Here is a 25,261-nt window from a genome sequence, read left to right as displayed (position 1 = left end):
TGCCAAGTCTTGAACCTAGGTCACTGTGCACTATAATCAGAGCAACATACCACTAAGCCAAATCAGCAGCTTCCTGAAAGACAGGAAGACTGAAACTTAAATGGCTATCATTTAGTGAATTCATTTCTAAACATTGCTCTCAACCTCTTAGCAGAAAAAAAAAGAACAAGGCCAATAATGGGAGAATACAGCCCCAAAATAGGAACACATTTCAAATACTGATCTTACATACTTTGCTAGAATAAAAGGTTTTGTTTTACTACTTATTTTCTGAAGAATGTGAAGTTTGAACTTGAAATGCAAAATCCTGAAAACCAGATGTATGTAAGGCATGCATTCACAAGTAGTGGTGGCTAGGGACTTTAGGCTCTTTTTACCTTGTACCCAAGGTACAGGGTTTGAGCCTGAGTAATTCTAGCCACCAAATATATTCAGTTGGGGGCATTTATACACACATACACATACTAATAAAACATATATGTGGATAAAGAATATATGGACAGGCTAAGTGCATCATAAAAATTCCCATTAATTGTGATAAACATTCAAATTTCCTTGAAACTCCACTGCTAGCAAGCTTTAAAGCATGCCAGTAACTCATACTGTGTCTGTGTTCCACAAAACATGATTGTGGTTTAGACAACTTTTTTAACATTTCTTTAGAACTGCAAATATTAGGAAGTCCTTAATTAGTTGAATAAAGCTTCCTAATATTAATGAATTAATGTTAATTATAATGGGCTTTTTCGTTTAACTATATCTGATAACCTGGGAGATACACACTTTAATTTACTACAAGTAACTTACAGTAAATTAAGTCCATATACAAGATAACAGGTCAACAGCACCATATCAGGAGAGTAAAGACTGCAACTTGATCCCAGCATCACTAAAAAATTGACGACAGTCCAAGCACCTAACAGCAAATTCCAAACATCACTGCAACATGTTCAAAGCATCTTTACAAAGAGGCTTTTCTAAGCAAGGAAAAGTACAACGCCATAATGTCTGGCATTCTTTATTGATTTTAACGCTCAGTTATTTACTAGATAAAAAAATATAAAGCACAGGGCAAAAACATGAAATAATTCAGTGACAGTTGAGAACTACCATATTCCTGTCATGTAGAATGAGGATATGCTTAGCTATAGCAACCTCAGACTTTGCATATATCCCCCAAGAGTTATTAATAGAGGTGGGTCAGTGAAAAGATCTTAGTTTTGGTACTGTCACATACAACAGGCACTGCAAATCATGGCTACCTGGGAAGTTGTTGTTATAGGTTTCAGTATACTTTTTAATCGGTCTGTGAAAAAATGCAAACATGACATCCCACATTCATATATCTGTGATCATAAATGCTGAAATGTACAAAATAAGTTTCTTATTGATAGCCAGCACCTTCCAGCCCTGCCAACACACACATACAGACTACACTGCATTTGTCACACCAGCTGATAAATCATACATATAATCATCTTTGAGGTTATCGTGCAGCAATAGAGAAAACCAAAACGCTTGAGTTATGGAAAAACTCATTTTTTCTTTTCTCTGTTTTGTGTTACATTTGAAATGGGAAAAGAGCAGTTTCAAAGCACATTACTGAACAACTGAAATTTTAGATTATGCACTTGTGATTTACAAAACTTGAACACACACTGCGATTTTTTATCATTTATTCTACTACTACTTCCATGACCTCTGAACCCACTCCTATTTAATTTACTGTTTTCTCCCTCTCTGACCTCACAACACACAAACACTGCATGAAGAGAAGAGACTGGGATTACATAATCAAATAGCAAATTCTTTTATCCCTAATAACCTCCCTATCTTGGTATCATATGTTTTTATCTGCTAACTCTGAAACCAAGCCTGCAAAGCTGGCCTGACGGTGCTTCTATCTTCATACACACACACACACACACACACACACACACACACACACACACACACACACACACACACACACACTTAGGTACCTTAATGCCCAGACCAGCTTTCACTTGGCACTCGGTCTTGAAATCCATCTAAGTGCGTTAAATTCATGGCGGTCCTCCCAATGCATTCACACATCCGCGGCAGTCCTCCCAGTGTTTGAAATCAGTATTAAATCCATCGGACGGCATGCAGTCTGTAAATCCTATTAAATCCATCACTTGCATTTACTCTGCAGTCTGAAAATATGCTGGATGGCAATGGCAGACCTCCCAGTATTTAAACAGACTCACGCGCACTGCTGACAGAGCTGACGTCATCGCGCACGTGATGACATCAGTTCTGAAAAGTGCAAAATCTAAAAATTAGATAGAAAAAAAAATCAGAAATGAAGGGGTGCCACTTGGGAATCATGGACCCCAAAACATGGAAAAAAACGAGTAATTCGGGATGGTTGGGAGGTCTGTGGCCTACTGATTTTGTGATTCCACCAGGGTGGCTTGTTTTTTGAGTTAGTTCTGTACTTCTTCCTGGTGGGAACAGTTGTCTCTATGCTGCTATTAACACGCTTGTACAGGGTTCCTGTGAATAGTTCTACATAAGCAGCAGCATTCTCAGGGTTTATGGGGGCTTGAATTTTCCAGAAAGAGATGAGCCCCTGCAAGTATGACAGCTGCACGGCCCCAAAAATCCTCAGCAAAAATCAAAATGCAGAGCCAGCAAACAGTGACATATAAATTTAATAACATACTGGTTTTGGCTATGAGTTTGTCAAGCCTTCATCAGTGTAGTAAATTCTGGTTACATCCATTCTCCTTTTATAATATATCACAACTAGAGGCTAATTGAAAGAATTACAAATTAAAAATATTCATTAAGTCCTGGTGAAAATAAAGCACCCAGTTTAATGTTCCATTTTTTCTCCTTATTATTTAGCAGTTCGTGCCAACCTGATTTATTATTTCTGTTACCTTGTATTTTGTCAATGATAGTAAAATTGAAAACTGCACTGGGATGTTTCTCGGTATGTTTGTATAGGGTATTTGTAGGTTTCCTAATCCTGATATCACTTATGTGTTCCGAGATTCAAAATTTGACTGGTCTTGAGGTCTGCCCAACATAAAAGGCAGAGCAGCTGCAGGTGGCCATGTAAATGAGCCAATCTGACTGTCAATTTGCAAAAAATGCAATATTAAACACCTGCCCAGTATTCTTGCTAGTAAATTCCCTGGTCGTCAGCATCCTTTTACAATGAGTGCAGTGACCACATGGAAAACAACCTTGTAAGACCCTGCCTTCTAATGTTGTCTGTGTTGAATGCGTATCAGATTTATATACATGCTTGTAATGGCTCATATGTGAGCCAAGATTTTTGCCTCTTCTGAAAGAAAAATGACATGTGTCATCTACAATTTCACTTAACCTGGTATCTGCTAAGAGAATATTCCAGTGCCTACATACACTGTTGAGTAGGACATCCGTATTCCTACCATATGTAGTGATTAATCTGATTGGTGGATTGCTGTCCACTGTTTTGTCCCTATACTGGAGTAAATCAGACCTGTTTTGATTAGATGCCCAGTGTTTGGCCTGGTATATATCCTGTTTTGTAGCCTCTCTGCCTGAAACTCATAACTAGATCTTCCTCATATGATTGATGAAGAGCTGCATCTGAACATATCCTTTTGATACGTAAGAACTGTGACTTTGGAATGTTTCTGCATATATGAGGAGGATGAAAGCTGGTAGCATGGAGTAAGGAGTTGAACTGGGGGTGCTTACGGTAAACCTCAGTTGTTAATGTACGATCAGCATTTCGGGTTATTAATACATCCAAGAAAGTGATTCTGTTGGTATCAAAGGCAACTGTAAAGTCAACCCCCTATTTATTATCATTCAAGTATTCAACAAACTCCTGAAGATAAAAGCTATCAGACCTCCATACTAACCAGCAATCATCCAAATATCTCCTCCAAATGTCGATCTCATCCATGTATATGTTATGGGCTCTATCATAAATCAGCTGTTCCTGAATATAGGCCATGAAGAGATCGGCATATATTGGAATGAAGGAGGCTCCCATGGCAGTTCCTTTGACCTGTAAGTAACAGTTGTTCTGGAAATAAAAAAAATTTTTGGTCAAGGCGTGCTCTGTTAAACAGGGTAAGAATGTATTGAAGCCTGGTAGATATAATTCAGACTTAAATAACCAATATTTTAGAGCCTCCAAGCCCACCCAGTGGGGGGTATTTGTATATAATGCAGAAACATCCAAAGTACACATAAGCCACCCTGCTTCCAACTGCATGTCGGAAATTACCTTAAGGAACTCAATGGTATCTTGGATCTTTGCTCTGACCCATTTGAGCTGGGTTTTAGATGTAAAGTCAGGAACTGGGATAAGGGTTCAGTAATTGAGCCTCTGCCAGAGACAATTGAGCCTCTGCCAGAGACAATTGGCCTACCTGGTGGATTTTGTAAGTGCTTGTGGATTTTTGGTAAAAAGAATATATACATTGGCTGGAAGGATCCCATACTGTTAGGTGGGCCAATTATTAAAGTAAATCATATTTTCTTTGTATTGTGGCATCATCCTTGGAGAAGGTAAAATGCTACTCACTTGTAGGTTCATACCAGCCTGAGACATATATTCTGAGCACCCCATGATGTCTCTCTTCATATAGTCTAGGGAGGTATGTCTCAGGTCATTTACTCCCATATGGACTATGACTGAGTCATATTGGTACTTATGGTCCAATGACCAGAGTGCATGCATAATGTGGCAGATCGTAGCTCCTGATAAGCAACTGACCTGATGAGAGGGACATCAGTGTGTCTCACTATGGAGTCTTCAATTACTAGAAAGTTGGATTGTGTGGTGGCTTGCCTTATGGGCTTAAAGGTAGAGGCTCCATGAGATGTAGGTCTATGTGTTGATGTGGGTGCTGTTTTAAACGAGTGCATTTGGGGCTGCTGATTGTATTTGTTATGTGTACTTCATCTAGGAGGCCTTTGTGGTTAAGGAAGGTTACATTTAAGTGCCTCAGCATATGTGGGTCAATATGTCTGCTTTGAGTTGTGTGTGATGGGTGCAGTGTGCGTCCTACTGACAACCTTATTAAGAGTACTTTTATGTGAGAGCTTTGCCTCCAGTGACATTGTGTAAATACATCTCTCACATACCACATCAGTTTGTTTGAGAATTAACTGATTTCAGTAAACATAAAGTCATTTCTACATTGCCTCAGGATGCCCATATCCACCAAGCTGGTAGCAGTAATAGTTGGAAAGTTTGTTTACATGGCAACAGACCCTTTTTATTGCTTAGACAGTTGGAGTGAGAATATCAATCGGTCAGGAGTTTGCAACTATGGGGACAGTGCTTGTCACTGCAAACTAGTTGTCATGTGCAACCAGGTAGTGGAGAAATTACAGGAAAAATGTCAGTCATGGAAAGTCTGTACAGAGCACTGCCAAACACTAGACAGGAAACTAATACGCAGACCCTGAAAATTTAGGGATGAAGTATTTAGGCAGATATTCCGAAGTTAGAAAGAAATCAAGCAGTACATACCGAAAACTAAAGAATTAGCTTGTCAAGAATGATGAAAAGAGGGGTGTCACATGAACGGCTACTGCCTGGATACTACTAGTGCTGATCTCAGCACAGCTTCACTCTGCTGGGACACAATGCCCTTTTGCTTCTTCTCTCATCAGAAGCAAAAGTTTACCACCAATCCCAAGATAAGAAGCAGGCCACAGCCTGTTTGGTGATACACAGTCTTGTCCCATATGATGCAAGGGTCTGTAGGCTCATGGCAGCCTTTTCCTGGTAGATGCGTTGAATAGCAACCAGACCAATCAGGAACGTTAAGCACAGGGACTCACTGTCCACACAGAAATAGTCAGGAATCAGTGTACTCTGTTCCTTCTCTCACCAGGAACAGAATACAAGCACAAATTCCAAGCTGTCCCCTATAAAGCAATTATTAGGCTTTCTGGTGATAAGCAGTCTCCAGGAAATAATGTCCCTGTGCTCCTTCTCTCAACAAGAGAAAACAGAAGCACTAATCCCAAGATGACTACAGAGAGGCAGAATGTGGGCTCTCCAATAACTGGTGGTCTTGCAATAGATGTTTAAAGGTAAGATGAAAATATGGGTTAATATCCTAGACACTGCAGTGTGCACTAAGCAGTTAAATATAAAGGGGGGTTAACATATTAGCTATCTAAATGTAGGCCCACTCATTTTAAAAGTGCAAGATACACTGAAAGTGGGTGGGAACGCTTGCATTCTTGTTCTATGGAATATGGTGGGATGGCCAATAAATGTAAATAGTTGAAGTGGAGAAATTTCACAAAATGATAATTTTACACTTACTCATACCAGCTAGTGAAAGGGGGGAGGGAAGGAGATATGTGGCCAAATTAACATAAGGCACAGGCAGCTAGAAAGACAGTTGTGTTTAAGAACACAACAGCAATAATGTGGAAGGGTGGGAAAAAATTCTGTCTGACTCACAAGAGAAAGCACAAGAGCTTGTAGTAATTGGTCATTTTGGACCATTTCCAGCTCTTTTGAAGTTCCCTGTTTAAAATTCGCACCTGAGCATTTTTTTCTGGCTATACTACTCAGAAACAGCTCCTCGTGGTCCTGCAGAGTGGTGCTAGCAGCAGAGAACTGAGAAAAGCGACGACTTAACTGATATAAGTATTTTTTTGCTAGTTTTACCTGAGAGACCTTCCTTTTCTTACTTTGAACAAGTTTAAACTGCTTTATTACCTGTTTTTTGCATTATACATTATCTGCACTCAAAGTTACATTTGGTCAAAAGTTTGTTGTTAAATTTAACTGTTGAGGCTACCCACTAAAGTGAGCTAGCCTGTGTAAGTGGTTTATTACTGTTTTTCCTGCATTTCTGTGTACTTTCTAACCTAAAAAACAAAAAACAAAAAAAAAACAAAAAAAAAATATCCTTGTTTTCCTGCCTTTCTCGAATAGTTTAGACCAGTATACAGGCTTTGCTGTATTCTGGACTGTGGTGTAGTTCCTGTGTTGTCCATTGCCTTACTTGGATAGAAGGAAGTTTCTTTGCTCACCAGTGGGAGTGGGGAGACTTGAGCAGCCTATCTGTCCCTGAAGGAATGACCTCAGCACAAGAGCTTGTAGTAATTGGTCATTTTGGACCATTTCCAGCTCTTTTGAAGTTCCCTGTTTAAAATCCGCCCCTGAGCATTTTTTTCTTGCTATACTACTCAGAAACAGCTCCTCGTGGTCCTGCAGAGTGGTGCTAGCAGCAGAGAACTGAGAAAAGTGACTACTTTCCTGATCTAAGTATTTTTTGCTGTTTTTACCTGACAGACCTTCCTTTTCTTACTTTGAACAAGTTTAAACTGCTTTATTACCTGTTTTTTGCATTGTACATTATCTGCACTTAAAGTTACATTTGGTCAAATGTTTGTTGTTAAATTTAACTGTTGAGGCTACCCACTAAAGTGAGCTAGCCTGTGTAAGTGATTTATTACTGTTTTTCCTGCATTTCTGTGTACTTTCTTACCTAAAAAACAGGCTTTGCTGTATTCTGGACTGTGGTGTAGTTCCTGTGTTGTCCATTGCCTTACTTGGATAGAGGAAGTTTCTTTGCTCACCAGTGGGAGTGGGGAGCCTTGAGCAGCCTATCTGTCCCTGAAGGAGTGACCTCAGCACAAGAGCTTGTAGTAATTGGTCATTTTGGACCATTTCCAGCTCTTTTGAAGTTCCCTGTTTAAAATCAACGTTTGCGCAGCTTTGCACGATTGTGCGCATAGCACAGCGCTGGTTAAACAGGCTTAAACTATTCCTGGGTCCGCCAAGTCTGCACTTCAATTTTTCCCTTAAGAAAGCTCTACTTTCAACAGAATCAGTCTATTCACTTTATCATAAGCCTAGCACTTGCTCCTAAAACCTTTCTTTTAAGTGAAGCACCCTTAAACTAATGTAAGCACTACATCCACCTACAACCCGTGCTAATACCCACTTCCCTTCAAAGTCCTCTCTCTGACCCAGTTACACATGACCCCCTTATACTATTCTGGCATGTCGAGTGGTATATTACTGACATCCTCTCCAGTTCAGCTGGTTAATCTGGGAATCCTGAGACAATGTTACAATTGTCTCATGTACACAGACAACCCTCTCCTCCTCTCAACAAACACAAGCACATGTGAGAGATGCAACTATATAGCCAAAGTGGAGGCTGAACTCTCTCAACACAGGACTAGCAAGACCAGACAGGAGGAGAAGGTAACCACACACACAACAAACCCAGTCTCACATAAACCAACCACAACTGCAAACCAAACACATAATAACACAAAGACATATTCAGAGGCTCTAATAAAAAACTTACTGAAACAACAGAGGCTCCCAAAGCAGACATCCAAGAACATGCCACCTCAAAACTCTGCAAATGCAACAAATAGTACACAAAGTCAGTGTGCCAAACAATCACAGCACTTAAGGCGAAACACCATGCCTGATACACTAGTAATAGTTGACTCTATAGTCAGACACACTGACGTCCCGCTTACCAGGCTGAACAAAGAGAGGGTAACAGTGAGCTGCCTGTTGGGAGCTAGGATCCACCACATAGCACAAGCACTCAGGTCACTCCAAAGCAAGTACAAATATGACTCCGTCATTGTCCACGCCGGTGTGAATGACCTGAGATGTACCTCCTTGGACTACATGAAAAGAGACATAGAGGAGCTCTCTGATTATGTAGCCCAGGCCGGTATGACCCTGACCCTGAGCAGCATCTTGCCCTCACCAAGAATGATGTCACAATACAAAGACAAGATGATCAGCTTTAATAATTGGCTCAATTACTGGTGTCATTCTAGGGGGATCCAATGTCTGTCTGCTTGGGATGACACGCTGGACAAGCCACGCTGCTTCACAAGGGGCGGCTTGCACCTGTCACCACTGGGCTTCCAGATATTGGCTAAGGCTCTTGCCACCCCCATAGTGCCTTTTTAGGCAAGGCTCAAAAGACAAACCCACCTCCTTAGAAAACAATAAAGGAAAAAAACTAAGGGTAATGCTGCTCAACGCCAGAAGTCTAAATCTCAAGATGCAGGCTCTCGAAGCACTCCTCAGTATGGAGAGCATCGATGTCTGTGCAGTAACTGAAACCTGGTTCAAGGCTCCTGAGAGCACCCCAGCCCTACCAGGTTATACCTCGTATCATGCATTTTGGCCCCAAAACCTGGGCCGAACCACACCCACACCTCCAGGTTAGTGGCAATGCACGAAGCATCGGAGACCATCCATGTGCTACTAACCATAGGCAAAACTGCTATACAACTTGTAGCATGCTACAGACCACCTTCACAATCTCAGGAATTCCATTCAGCCTTCCTGAAGACACTGGAGGATATGAATGTCTTACCAAATACCATCATATTGGGAGACTTCAACTACCCAAACATAGACTGGGTGCATTACTCAAGCCCCAACACCCTAGCCCAAAGGTTCCTGGAATTCATCAACTCAAATGCGATGGAACAACTAGTCACCTCCCCTACAAGGGGAAATACTATACTTGACCTGATCATCACAAACATGGGGACAAATGCTCAACACCAGAAGTATACCCCTCACTAGTGAGATCAGACCATAAACTAATAACCCTAGATATTCATATCCCACCTCCACCCCCAGCACAAAAGACCACAATGAGAAACTCCTCAAAAGCCAACTTTACACTCCTTAGGACTTTAATGGCATCCTTCAAGCCCCCTGGGCCAGTGGAAACCACATCCCACACTGCTGAATCCTTCACAAATGCTTTCTACGGGCCTCTCCAAGAATGCACGGATCATGCAATCCCAAATAAAACCAAGACCCTTTCCACCAAAGGCAGGCATCCAATCTGGTGGACCCCAGCCATAAACAAACTTTATAACAAGAGAAGGAAGCTACTGCAAGACAGAGCAAAATCCCATAAAGGGAAGGCATCCCTGATCAGCACTAGCAAAAAACTACGTTCGCTAATAAAATCATCAAAGGACAACTTCGAGAGAAAAATCGCTAAGGACACTAAAGATAATCAGAAGGCCTTCTTCAGTTATGTTAGAAACCTGGGCAGAAGCCCTCAGATATGCACAGAGTTAGTTCATAACAGCAAAAAATACACTCAACCCACAGATATTGCCAACATACTGGCAGACAGGTTCAGTGCAAATTTCTCCCTTCCCTCTCCCCCAAAAGACGAAATAAATATCTCAGCTGAAAGCAACCTCCCTGAAATCTCAGATGTCCAGCTGAGAGCTGCCCTCAGCAAAGCTAAAAATACAGCATCCATGGGACCTGATGGTGTCCCGGGTTGCGTGCTACGTGAACTCCTACAGGAGCTAAACCCGCACATAAGAACGCTGTTTAATCTTAGCCTTGCTACAGGATACATCCCTGAACACTGGCGTACAGCTACAGTGGCCCCACTCCACAAAGGTGGTACCTCTACAGACCCTGGAAACTACCACCCCATAAGCTTGACCAGCCTGGTCTGCAAAGCTATGGAAAGGGTCATTATAGAACTCATAAATAAAGACATCGGGGACCTACAGACAATTGACCCTACCCAGTTCAGCTTTGTAAAAGGCAGATCCTGTCTTTTAAACCTGGTGGACTTTTTTGATACAGTCACTATAGCCATCGATGAAGGCAAAGCAGTTCATACAGCCTACCTAGATCTGGCAAAAGCCTTCGACACAATACCCCACTCAGGCATCATAGACAAGCTCAACAGCTTAAATGTAAACCCATTTGTCACAAGATGGGTTGCAAACTGGCTAAAGGACAGAACCCACAAAGTCAGAATAGCTGGAGCTGTCAGACTCTAAGCCAGTCACAAGTGGAGTCCCACAGGGCTCTGTCTTGGGACCCCTCTTGTTCAGCATTTATTTCTCAGATGTGCAGGCAAACATAGGGGGGTTGTGGCTGACAAAGTTTGCAGATGACTGCAAACTAGGCGCCATAGTCAACACACCAGCTGACACATGCATCCTGCAGAAGGGCCTCACAGAAACAGACGACTGGTGCCAGAGTCATGGCCTTAAACTAAATGCCAAAAAATGTATAGTCATCCCCTTTGGAAAAAACAATGTACCCACAAATTACCAAATAGGTGGTAATCCATTAAGTACGGAAAAAGTAATCAGAGACCTGGGGACCCAAGTTAACAGTGACCTCTCATTTGACACCCACATTGCCAAAGTGGTTAGAAAGACCTTCTACCTTGCCCACCTTACCATGAAGGGATTCACATCCAGATCAAAGGATGTCATTGTACCCTTATATTCCTCCCTTATCAGGCCTATGATTGAGTACAATGCCCCATTTGGTATGTACCTCACCCGGCACCTGCAGCAGCTGGAGAGACCCCAAAAGTACCTTACCAAGAGGATCAAGGGTCTCCAGCATATGTCATATGCTGCCAGACTGAAAAAGCTCCAGCTCTATTCAGTAGCATACCGCCTGCTCAGAGGTGATCTGTGCCTTACGTACAAGGCCATGTCCAATTCAGAATTAATGGACATGCTCCACCTCAAAAAATCCAAATCCATCAGACCCACGAGAGCTAAAGATCTAAACCTCAGCACAAATATGAATAGGACATGCTGGAGGGACAGATTCATAACCCAGAGGCTTCCCGCACTCTGGAACAGGATACCTGTCCATGTTAGGCAGAGCCCCTCACTGACTCTCTTCAAGAGAAATCTGGACGAATAGATGGGTGATCATAGGTTTACCCCGGGGGTGACCTCTGTTTCATTGCTAGATAGAGGCACAGTAAACTAAATTAAATTTAAACTGTACACTTTTGTATCATTACATGGGGTGGCGAAAGCCACATACACTTTGGCTAGGCTTATAAATGCCCTAGGGCAGATAGCCTAGTACTATTCTATGAAACTATGAAACTATGAAACAGCTTTGGACTCTTTCCAAGTTTTAATACGCAATTAAAAGCAGAATACAAGTAAAATGCAGAGTAAAGAAAACAAATCACAGTACACAAAATAGAAAAAGGCAATAAAGTAATACAAAATACACAAAATCAAAAGCAAGCTAACCTTTCCCTCACAGCATGCTGTGACAGATTCTGAGTGAGCTTTTCCAGTAAAGCATTGAAATGTTTTATTTTACCCCTTAAATAGGTTTAGTTCCTAGCTCTACCCCCTCATTTCACAGATAATTAACCTTATCTGACCTGTTCTAAGTTGTGTGTGACTTCTTAATTGATCTGTTATAATTTCTGTCTGACTCAAAAAGTTAACTGAAGTGAAGGGTAGCAGTGCAGAAGCTTACTGCATTACTGATGCTAAGTGTGGCCTTTTTCAAGCTCCTATCATCTACATCTATACCTTGAAAATATTATTGCTGGACATCTGTAATAATCCCTTTAGGTAAGTACTGATTCCACACTAGGAATCTACAAATATTAAAAGGATGTGTGATTTTCTTTTGCTATTCCTGAATAAAAATGTAATCGCTGGACCATAAGATGATAAGGGCAGGGGATAGTATTTCTGAATGTATATATCTACAAAATTATTTAGTTTCCACTGCTCCCCTCATCTCATCAAAATTCATATCACAAAAGCTTAAAATAAACCTGTATTTCTCATCCAGATTGGAAACGTGCATCTGAGCTAATCACAATAAACAAATAAAACAAAAAGGATGTGATTAGTACAAGCTCAGTCATGTGACTCCACGAAGATTGACTTGACCAGTGGACAAACCATGCTGTTGTGCTCAGTGAGCTGTGACACAAGCTTTGGTGATCTAGTTACTGACTGTAAGGTGATTATTTACAGCATTCAAGAAGCATGCATCTTAATTACGCACTTATTCTTCATCAAGAGCTCCATTTAACTGTCACCACCATTGACAGTATATGAACCTGCATATATTTGGCCTAGAATTACATTAATCTCTGTCTTTAATACTGTAAGACATGCAGGTACGAACCTGTAGTACGTCTAAAGATTTTACTTCTACTGTATTTATTACCAGCCATGTTTTTGTAGTTAGAAATAATCAGTTTTTATTTTTCTGATGGTACACAACAGTTATGCTTTTTAATGTCTGCAGAAAAGCCTGTATTTTATGGATAGTACCTTGCAGCTTGGATGGGGACACTGCTCTGCGGTACTATATTCAACATACACCCCACTGGAGATATTAATTTTTACAGGCCCTGTTTCTCTGCATATCACATTTAGATTTTGCTCTTTTCTCTTTTCTTAAATGTTTGCCTTCCTTGTGTCTTCAAAACAGCAGCTAAGAGTGACTGGAAAAACATTCACACTGACAAAAGCATTCCATTGAAATACATCTTTTGAAAACCAGTGTGTTTCTAAAGTACTAGCAAATTAGCTGCTATTTTATTTGATGGTAATCAGATTTTTATTCTACTCACAATGTTTGGAACATGTTTTAATTTCTTCCGTCTGCACTACATGCAGGATAATCGATTGCTGAAACTACTTATGAAAATATATGGAGTGCCAGGTTAATACTTTATTTCTAATGCTTCCACACTTTAAAACACTTTCCATTATGTTCCAAATTAAGGAGCTGCTGGTAATATGAGGAGAGTCATAACAGAACATTACTCATTGCTAAACTTAGTAATTTAATCAGAAAATGGAGACTTCAAATACTTGAAAATGCTGCAGACAGAATTGCACGAACAAAGCAATGTGTGAAATACTGTGGCAGGCTGGCTGGGTAATCAAACAATAAACTCACGTTAAATGTTTGAAATTGGATTATAAATTTTTTTCCAGCACACGGAAGAAGCCAGAAGACAGTGACACTTCAAACACCATGTAAAAAGTTTGTAAAAGTTAAGGCGCTAGAGCAGTTGAGCAGTTTGGAGCAGTTTGGTGTTTTATTAAATTGTGTTTGGAGTGTCACTGTCTTCTGTCTTCTTCCGTGTGGTGGAAAAAGGTTTTATCAGTGTCCTGTGGTATTTATAGATTATAAATTTATTTACTTATTTCTGCGAGTGTTGATACTGCTCATATTCTGCAGATAATGCTGGTCTCACCAACTGTGCAACAGATTTCTTTTTTCTATACAACATATAACAAAATCAGTGACCAATTAACTTGCTTCCTCCACTCATTACATCCATGTGACGCCTCCAGGTGCATCTGCAGTTAACTTCTACTGATACACCAGGCATCAAATTTTGCTTGTTCATATTTGCATCAATAATTCAAAAACCATGCTATGTACAAGGTTTTAAAGGATTTCATCTTAAAGTTTACACAGTAGCAAACTCAACTGTATTAATATTTGACTTCTGTCTAGTGCAGATAAATAGATATTATATAGCGACCCTCCATTAATATTCAAAAAACGTGCACGCTGATTGGTCAGCGTGCACGTTGTAAATCAGAGTTATAGTAATGGAAAAAGGTCCGGTCGTTCTCCGTTGCTTCACACTGTCTCGCTATGTCAAACTCGTTTAACATAGCGAGACAGTTTGTAAAAAGCAACTGAGATCTTAGTTTCTTTTTACAAACTGTTTCGCTGTGTTAAATGGGTTTAACATAGCAAGACAGGTTTAAAAAAAGCAACGGCTCCGTTGCTTTTTTTAAAGCTGTCTCGCTATGTTAAACCCATATAACATAGCGAAACAGTTTGTAAAAAGCAACGCAGATCTTGCTTTCTCCGTTGCTTTTTCCCACAGTTCTGATGTACTGCGTAGGCATAGGCATGCGCAGCACATCAAAACTGCCACAGAATACCAGACAGCTGCGGAAGGGCAGCAAGGAGGCATTATGCAATGCCATTATTTAGGAAACTTAATTATTTTTTTTCTTAAATAATGTCATTGTATAATAGTAATAACCCACTTCTGGGTGTGGGTAATGCTGGATTTACCCACGGTTGGCTTTGTTTGGTCCCTCGGGCTTCATCCTCGTAACCAAACCACACCAACTGTGGGTAAATCCAGCATTACCCACACCCAGGCGTGGGTTATTGCTATATTAACTGATGTTTGTATGATATTAATTTATATAGATATAATTTTCATATTGCTCTAAATATCTCAACAACCAAGTTACAAAGATACAACTCCTTAGCCTCATATGAAAGCTCGCATTTAGATGAATAAAATGCTGCTGACAGTATGTATATAACTTTGAGTGGTTGCTCAAATTTTATAAGTTGTTTACAAAATATTACAAATGTAATAGTTTCTGTGTTTACTGTGACTTATAAAATTCAGTTTAAGAGCAAGAATCTAAAGAATACTACCACAAACATAGGTTGTATTGAAGAGTTTGCCATTTGTACTTCTTTCATAATCCCTATGGTTCCAGAGATATGAACATTTGTTTGATATGTGAGGATATAGTTTGATTCTGTCAAAAGGCTTAGGCTCTGACCACTGGAAGTTGCAGTGCAAACTTTCTGAGCTCCATTGTAGTGAATGAGTTAAAATTTAAGGTATATTTATAGACCAGTTCCCCGCACTTTGCTAGTACACTTGAACAATCTTACAATGCATTTCAGACCTTTTCATTTCTGTAAGGAATGGGAAGGTTTAACACCAGACAAATGTGGCCTTTATGTTGATATGTTGACATGCAGTTAGGGCAGAGGACTAAACCTCCACCTTGACGATGAGCTGCTTCTTGGGGCAAGGGTGCGGGGGCAGAATTTGTCTCCTTTGTTTACCTATTATCTGACCTTAAGAAACTTGATTAAGCAGAACTGCTTTGGAGCAATTGGAATGCATGAATAGTTTCCCAGGCTACCTTCTAAATAGCATGAAACATGACCTATAAAACCCTCAGGAATTTCTATTTAACTGTATCTTCCTGTGCCTCACAAATGGAGAATGGCAGCTGTCATCCCTCTGCACAAAAGTGGACCATCTATACACTCTGTAAACTACAGACCTAGATGTCTCACTAGTTCCCTATGCAAAGACATGGAAAGAATTATCATGGAAAAGATTACTAATGACATACAAAACCATCAGACACTGAACCCAGCCCGGTTTGGTTTCATCGAGGGCAGATCATGCTTTCTCAACATGGTGAACTTCTTTGAGTAGGTCAACAAAGCAATGGACAAGGCCAAAATGTTTACACTTCCTACCTATATCTGGCATGGGCTCTGGAACCATACAGCGAGGTGGAGGGAGTGCCCCCCCCCCCACTTTTACAACTGCAAGAAGACCTGCCCCTTGGCTTACCAGAAAAATGAAGGAGGACCTAAAACACAGATTCCCATGCATGCATTGCATGCTAAAGCATGGGCAGAAGTAACTAAATATGCTAACGTGGATTCAAACACAAGCATAGGCAAGCTAACTAGCTTAGCCAGGCCTTATCAGTAAGGAGATGATGTTTGTGCTGATCGGTAGAGTTTCCAAGTGCTGCTGATTAGTAAGGAGATTTAGGATTTCCTCTTAGTATTGTACACATTGCTGTGTAGCCACTCCAGAAGTAACCTAGCTTGTTTCTTTTATGTTCTTCGTGCTTCCTTATGCTGTTTGTGTTGTGGTTTTCCTCTTGACACTGCTGATCAGTAAGGAGATTTAGTTAGTATTGTAATTTCTTTTCAGTAAGGAGCTTTAGATAGTGTTGTAGCTTCTTTCTTAGAAAATCCTCTGTGTGTGTGTCGCGTGCATGCCTAAAGGTTCCGAGCCAGATCCAGCACCATCTTTACTTCCTGTTAGGTCTGGTACATAAGCTTTGCTGTTTGTTTAGATTGCAGTGGGAGTGAGCTAGGAAGAATATGAAAATGGCCAGCTAGCACAGCTTTAAAAGAAAAAAAGAGAGGAGAGAGAGAGAGATAGAGGTGGCAATCTGTTCAATTGTACTTGTGGATTAGGTATTTGAATGTAAATGCTCTTGTTTCAAAAAAAGAGCTGTGTTTTATTTCTGTGTTGGTTCTACAAGAAGTTGATGAGAAATGTGACCACCTGTGTTTGATCTCTGGGAAAAAGAAGTCTGCTTGAGTTAGAGGATGTCCTGGGTCACTCTTTTGTTTTGGATGAGGTATGCCCTCCTCTTCTGTTTTATGTATTCAGAAGTCATTTGAAGTATTTGACAGCAGCTAAGTGACTGAAAAACTTCCCTAAAGTCAGTTTTAAAGCAAATTAGCTGCTATTTTATTTGATGGTAATCAGATTTTTATTCTACTCACAATGTCTGGAACATGTTTTAATTTCTTCCGTCTGCACTACATGCAGGATAATCGATTGCTGAAACTACTTATGAAAATATATGGAGTGCCAGGTTAATACTTTATTTCTAATGCTTCCACACTTTAAAACACTTTCCATTATGTTCCAAATTAAGGAGCTGCTGGTAATATGAGGAGAGTCATAACAGAACATTACTCATTGCTAAACTTAGTAATTTAATCAGAAAATGGAGACTTCAAATACTTGAAAATGCTGCAGACAGAATTGCACGAACAAAGCAATGTGTGAAATACTGTGGCAGGCTGGCTGGGTAATCAAACAATAAACTCACGTTAAATGTTTGAAATTGGATTATACATTTTTTTCCAGCACACGGAAGAAGCCAGAAGACAGTGACACTCCAAACACCATGTAAAAGGTTTGTAAAAGTTGAGGCGCTACAGCAGTTAAGCAGTTTGGAGCAGTTTGGTGTTTTATTAAATTGTGTTTGGAGTGTCACTGTCTTCTGCCTTCTTCCGAGTGGTGGAAAAAGATTTTATCAGTGTCCTGTAGTATTTATAGATTATAAATTTATTTACTTATTTCTGCGAGTGTTGATACTGCTCATATTCTGCAGATAATGCTGGTCTCACCAACTGCGCAACAGATTTCTTTTTTCTATACAACATATACCAAAATCAGTGACCAATTTCCTAGCTTCCTCCACTCATTACATCCATGTGACGCCTCCAGGTGCATCTGCAGTTAACTCCTACTGATACCTCCAGGCATCAAATTTTGCTTGTTCATATTTGCATCAATAATTCGAAAACCATGCTATGTACAAGGTTTTAAAGGATTTCATCTTAAAGTTTACACAGTAGCAAACTCAACTGTATTAATATTTGACTTCTGTCTAGTGCAGATAAATAGATATTATATAGCGACCCTCCATTAATATTCAAAAAACGTGCACGCTGATTGGTCAGCGTGCACATTGTAAATCAGAGTTATAGTAATGGAAAAAGGTCCGGTCGTTCTCCGTTGCTTCACACTGTCTCGCTATGTCAAACTCGTTTAACATAGCGAGACAGTTTGTAAAAAGCAACTGAGATCTTAGTTTCTTTTTACAAACTGTTTCACTGTGTTAAATGGGTTTAACATAGCAAGACAGGTTTAAAAAAAGCAACGGCTCCGTTGCTTTTTCTAAAGCTGTCTCGCTATGTTAAACCCATATAACATAGCGAAACAGTTTGTAAAAAGCAACGCAGATCTTGCTTTCTCCGTTGCTTTTGCCCACAGTTCTGATGTACTGCGTAGGCATAGGCATGCGCAGCACATCAAAACTGCCACAGAATACCAGACAGCTGCGGAAGGGCAGCAAGGAGGCATTATGCAATGCCATTATTTAGGAAAACTAATTTTTTTTTTCTTAAATAATGTCATTGTATAATAGTAATAACCCACTTCTGGGTGTGGGTAATGCTGGATTTACCCACGGTTGGCTTTGTTTGGTCCCTCGGGCTTCATCCTCGTGACCAAACCACGCCAACTGTGGGTAAATCCAGCATTACCCACACCCAGGTGTGGGTTATTGCTATATTAACTGATGTTTGTATGATATTAATTTATATAGATATAATTTTCATATTGCTCTAAATATCTCAACAACCAAGTTACAAAGATACAACTCCTTATCCTCATATGAAAGCTCTCATTTAGATGAATAAAATGCTGCTGACAGTATGTATGTAACTTTGAGTGGTTGCTCAAATTTTATAAGTTGTTTACAAAATATTACAAATGTAATAGTTTCTGTGTTTACTGTGACTTATAAAATTCAGTTTAAGAGCAAGAATCTAAAGAATACTACCACAAACATAGGTTGTACTGAAGAGTTTGCCATTTGTACTTCTTTCATAATCCCTATGGTTCCAGAGATATGAACATTTGTTTGATATGTGAGGATATAGTTTGATTCTGTCAAAAGGCTTAGGCTCTGACCACTGGAAGTTGCAGTGCAAACTTCCTGAGCTCCATTGTAGTGAATGAGTTAAAATTTAAGGTATATTTATAGACCAGTTCCCCGCACTTTGCTAGTACACTTGAACAATCTTACAATGCATTTCAGACCTTTTCATTTCTGTAAGGAATGGGAAGGTTTAACACCAGACAAATGTGGCCTTTATGTTGATATGTTGACATGCAGTTAGGGCAGAGGACTAAACCTCCACCTTGATGATGAGCTGCTTCTTGGGGCAAGGGTGCGGGGGCAGAATTTGTCTCCTTCGTTTACCTATTATGTGACCTTAAGAAACTTGATTACGCAGAACTGCTTTGGAGCAATTGGGAATTTGAATGCATGAATAGTTTCCCAGGCTACCTTCTAAATAGCATGAAACATGACATATAAAACCCTCAGGAATTTCTATTTAACTGTATCTTCCTGTGCCTCACAAATGGAGAATGGCAGCTGTCATCCCTCTGCACAAAAGTGGACCATCTATGCACTCTGCAAACTACAGACCTAGATGTCTCACTGGTTCCCTATGCAAAGACATGGAAAGAATTATCATGGAAAAGATTACTAATGACATACGAAACCATCAGACACTGAACCCAGCCCGGTTTGGTTTCATCAAGGGCAGATCATGCTTTCTCAACATGGTGAACTTCTTTGAGTAGGTCAACAAAGCAATGGACAAGGCCAAAATGTTTACACTTCCTACCTATATCTGGCATGGGCTCTGGAACCATACATCAAGGTGGAGGGAGTGCCCCCCCCCACTTTTAAAACTGGAAGAAGACCTGCCCCTTGGCTTACCAGAAAAATGAAGGAGGACCTAAAACACAGATTCCCATGCATGCATTGCATGCTAAAGCATGGGCAGAAGTAACTAAATATGCTAACGTGGATTCAAACACAAGCATAGGCAAGCTAACTAGCTTAGCCAGTCCTTATCAGTAAGGAGATGATGTCTGTGCTGATCGGTAGAGTTTCCAAGTGCTGCTGATTAGTAAGGAGATTTAGGTTTTTCTCTTAGTATCGTACACATTGCTGTGTAGCCACTCCAGAAGTAACCTAGCTTGTTTCTTTTATGTTCTTCGTGCTTCCTTATGCTGTTTGTGTTGTGGTTTTCCTCTTGACACTGCTGATCAGTAAGGAGATTTAGTTAGTATTGTAATTTCTTTTCAGTAAGGAGCTTTAGATAGTGTTGTAGCTTCTTTCTTAGAAAATCCTCTGTGTGTGTGTCGCGTGCATGCTTAAAGGTACCGAGCCAGATCCAGCACCATCTTTACTTCCTGTTAGGTCTGGTACATAAGCTTTGCTGTTTGTTTAGATTGCAGTGGGAGTGAGTTAGGAAGAATATGAAAATGGCCAGCTAGCACAGCCTTAAAAGAAAAAAAAGAGAGAGAGAGAGATAGAGGTGGCAATCTGTTCACTTGTACTCGTTGAGTATTTGAATGTGAATGCTCTTGTTTTAAAAAAGAGCTCTGGTTTATTTCTGTGTTGGTTCTACAGGACCTTGATGAGAAATGTGACCACCTGTGTTTATCTCTGGGAAAAAGAAGTCTGCTTGAGATGGAGGATGTCCTTTGGTCACTCTTTTGTTTTGGATGAGATATGTCCTCCTCTTCTGTTTTATGTATTCAGAAGTCATTTGAAGTATTTGACATTTCGCCCATTTTTCTTTGCTGTAATCAGTAGTGTTCTACATTGCACAGCCTGATGGCTGAGACCAATTTGTTGATTTTTAAAACAATTTGTGACAGTGATTGATGTTGGGGTTAGGAATATCTTTGAATCTCAGCTTCTAATAATGGTGTCCCAATTATTGTTGTGATGGGGAGAACAAGAAGGTAATCAATGTATGAAAAACAAAAAATACTGCTCAGTGGCTATTGATCTGGCTTCCTACAGGTGAAAGATGTCCACATATGCATAAAACAAATGTTTTTCTGCCTCATAGTTTTGTTCACTTCTTTCTAAATTGTTGAGGATTGTAGTCATTAAATAGTGATTCCATGTCCTTCAAAAATGTAAGTTTTAATGCAAAGCTTGTTATTCTATCAGGCATACAAATATGTATGAGCAGGATTTGAAATGTGCCCCTGATTTTGACCCTTTCTGCCTCATCATTTTTTGGATTTGTGCCTGCCTGTTGAGCTAAGACATTGAGACTGGCTTTGTTCACCTTCATCAGAAGCTGAAATCAGTGGCTTATAGAAGGTGGCTACCTTTTTGGGTGGAGGCAGGTTGCGTGTGAAAACACAGGGTTTTTATACTAATACTGTTGAATGGTCACTGATGTGGCATGCTGGGGGAGGTGAGATTGTGTTTGCTGGCAACAAGTTAAATACACAATTACTGCCTTTCATTTTCTTTACAAGCAGACAAGCAAGAGAAAGTGCCAGGCTGTGTTTCAAAACAGAGAGCATTTATGCAAACATTGTTGAATGATCAGTGACACAGTGCAGAGTGAAATGAGCCAGTAACCTCCTAGTGTGGTTACCTCTCACTGGTTTACAAGGCATTCTTAGATCAAGTCCTGATGGATCTGTAGTATATGTGCAAAACAAACAGCAACAGAAACCCTAGATCCAGGGATCTAAGCTTCACTTATGACATAAACAGAACATGCTGGAGAGACAGATATGTGTCCCAAAGGATCCCTGCCCTATGCAATAGGCTCCCTAGACATGTAAAACCCTATTCAAACAAAACCTTGACAATTGGGTGGGAAATCATACATTTACCCCCATGTCCCTTATGAACAGCCACTAATGGCTAGAGGCAGTTCCTAAATGCTGCATCCCTTACATGGATCCCCTAAATTATCCATGGTATGATATCAGTTATTTTTACTAGGGCTAATAAATAATTATTAGCCATGGGATAGGTAAGACCAATCATGAAATGTTAATTCAAGTACCAAAAGGGAATTGGCTAAGCTTAAAATGTCCTCCAAGTGCACCTATGTTGTGGTAGTAAACAGTTTTAAAAAATGTCAATTTTCAGATCACTATGTGACCCTCTCACCCTCCACCCCCCACCAGTCTTCAACACCTATGATATTTGGCCAAGGCATTTGACACAATACTCCACTCACTCAAGCAGTGTTGACAAAATCAAGAGTTTAAGTACAAACTCATATGTCACCCAGTAGATAGATAGCTTACTCACAGACAGGACCCACAAAGATAGAACTGGGGAATCCAACATTATAAAGAAGCCAGTCTCAAGTGTAGTCCTTCAGGAATTGGTCCTCAAAAACTCCTTTCTCCAATCTATTTCTCTGAAGCCAAGGCCAATATCAACGGCCTCTGGCTGATGAAATTTGCAAACAAATACAAATTAGGAGGAGTCATAGAATACCCCACTGATATTAATGTTCTCCAAGAAGGGCTGACACAGAAAAATAACTGGTGTCGAGCCATGTAGTAAAAACAGATGTCAAGAAATGCATAATAGTATCCTTTGGGAAGTTGCCCCCCTCGGTAAGTAACAGTGACTACACAGCCCTAATAGTCAGAGACCTGGGTATACACATAGATAGTAATGCAGTCTCTGACAACATGTCTATGGTAGTGAGGAAATCATTCTGTGTTGCAAAATTTATAAACAACGATATGGAGTGTTTGTCCATGGAGGTCATTGTTTCAATGTATTCACCACTCATCTACCTAACTGGGAACATCCAAAAACTGGAATATCCACAGAGGTTCCACACTTAAAGAATGCAGGGCATAATAACATGTCCTAAGCAGACAGCCTCAAAGCCCTATCACTATATTCTGTCACCAAAGGTTGTTGAAGGGAGATCAATGACTGGTGCAGAAGGCATGTTCAGACTCCACTGTGATGGACCTCCTACATATCTTTAAAACAAACAGCACCAGAATTACCCATTCTAAAGTCTTAAATTTTGCCTGGGGTATAAATAGGATGTGCTGGAGAGACAGGTAAGTATCCCAGAGACTATCTCTTCTCTGGAAAAGGCTCCCCATCCATGTGAAGCAGAGTTCCTCCCTAACCCAATTCAAGTGTTTGTCTTTTCAGCTTTTCCCTGTTAGGGGTCGCCACAGCAGAACTCCTGTCCGCTAATGACTGGCAGTAGATTTTTATGGTGCCAAGTTGCCAGCCTGATGCCCAACCTTCAGCAAAGGCACGCCCATTCACGCATGTCTTTCGGAGGCCACTCGACTGCGGGGAGGACATGCAGACTCCACACAGAAGGCACTTCAGCCAAGAATCGAACAGGAGAACCTCTTGCTGTGAGGCAACAACACTACCGCTGTACCACTGTGGCTTTTCTTAACACAATTCAAGTGTAACTTGGGCAACAGGAACAGCTCCAGTTTATACTACCAATAGTACCAGAACTTGTCAGAGAATTGGGATACATGTCTAGGCTTATAAAAGCCTCATTGATTAGCCTAGTACACACCTATGAACCTATGAATTAGTGTGCACTCGCTAAACCATGACTAGCAATCAATAACAGAATAAGACCCATTATTTAAATCATTGTCATGCATTTACTTTGTACAAAATTAAATTTATTCCAGCCATGTGATATAAAGATAAGTCATTCACGTGTCCATGATAACCCAGATTTGACTTGTGTCCTCTGTCAAAAATGAGAAGGCTGAATCTCTGCAAGACTGACTGACCATTAAGGAGGAGGAATGGTGATTTAGCCAACCATTTGCCTATTTCATGTTAGGAAGCCAGAGGTGTGTAGAGAAAGATGGGTTCCTTAAACTAGTGGAAAACCTACAGTTTGTCAGTGACTTATAATATCACCAGTGGAAGATTGTCAGTATCTTATAATGGCAGTTAGAGTAGGGGATGAGCTAAAAGATAAGAGGACAGTATTGTGTTGTTTGTGATTTTATTACCTGAAGTTTGTGCAACCTCAGCTCATGTGTGTGTGTGTGTGTGTGTGTGTGTGTGTGTGTGTGTGTGTGTGTGTGTGTGTGTGTGTGTGTGTGTGTGAGTGTGTGTGTGTGCGTGTGCGTGTGTGTGTGTGTGTGTGTGTGTGTGTGTGTGTGTGTGTGTGTGTGTGTGTGTGCCAGGAACTCTAGCTTGTAAACAAAAAGAATACGAACAACTCAGGGTAAAAACAAGGTGCATAAAACAGATACGTAAAATGAAATAAAATGTACCAAGTTAACACACAAACATACGTTTATTCAAATTAAAAATAGTAAAAATAAAAATGGTTAGCGCTTTCACAACTACACTAGTTGCTTCATCAGACATAGTAGTTTAACATAATAAAGCTTATATGTAAGATGCAATAAAGTCAGCTGACAATCCAGTAGTCACATGTTCCAATGCTTACAAATGTGTAACATTAAATATGCGTAAATGTAAATATACATAAAAACATAAATAAATATGCATTAATATACTAATAAATGGTTAAAACATTACTATAAATATATATAAAAGACTTAGTTAGCATTTGGGGTTTCTGACTTCATGTCCTTCAGAAAATATAATAATGTAAAATCTGTCATTCTAGCAACTTTCTACTTTTATAGAATCAATATTTAAAATCTAAACAAAAATAATACGAACGACTCAGGGTAAAAACAAGGTGCATAAAACAGATAAGTAAAATGAAATAAAATACTTAAAGAAATATAATTATATAACAATTCTAGTGCTTCAATGGTCCGGCTTTTAAAAAAGGTTTTAAGGAACTATTTCAATTTAAGCCAGGATATTTCTCAGCATTCAACTTAAGAATCCATTTTTGTTCTATGCTTTCTGTAGCATTTTCTAAGTCACCTCCCCGTATATTTGAGAGGACATGTTGAATAACAAAAAACTTAAAAGTATGAGACGAATCAATTTTTCTAACATGATTTGCCAGTGCACTTGTCTCTTTACAATTATTTACATCTCTAACATGCTCAAGGATCCTGTCTTTCAGGACCCTATTAGTTTTTCCTACATAATATGCAAAACATTTTTGACAGAAACAAAAATGCACAATATTAGCAGTCCTACAATCAGCATAGCTATAACTGGTTTTAGTAAATTTACGTAGAGGATGAATAAATGTCTTGTTGCTATGAATATATTTACATGCAGTACAACATGTGCA

Source organism: Protopterus annectens, chromosome 15.part0 (genome assembly GCF_019279795.1).
Source record: "Protopterus annectens isolate FY-2018-M chromosome 15.part0, PAN1.0, whole genome shotgun sequence".
In the NCBI taxonomy this organism is placed as follows: domain Eukaryota; kingdom Metazoa; phylum Chordata; order Ceratodontiformes; family Protopteridae; genus Protopterus; species Protopterus annectens.
Note: the sequence above shows the minus strand (reverse complement) of the source record.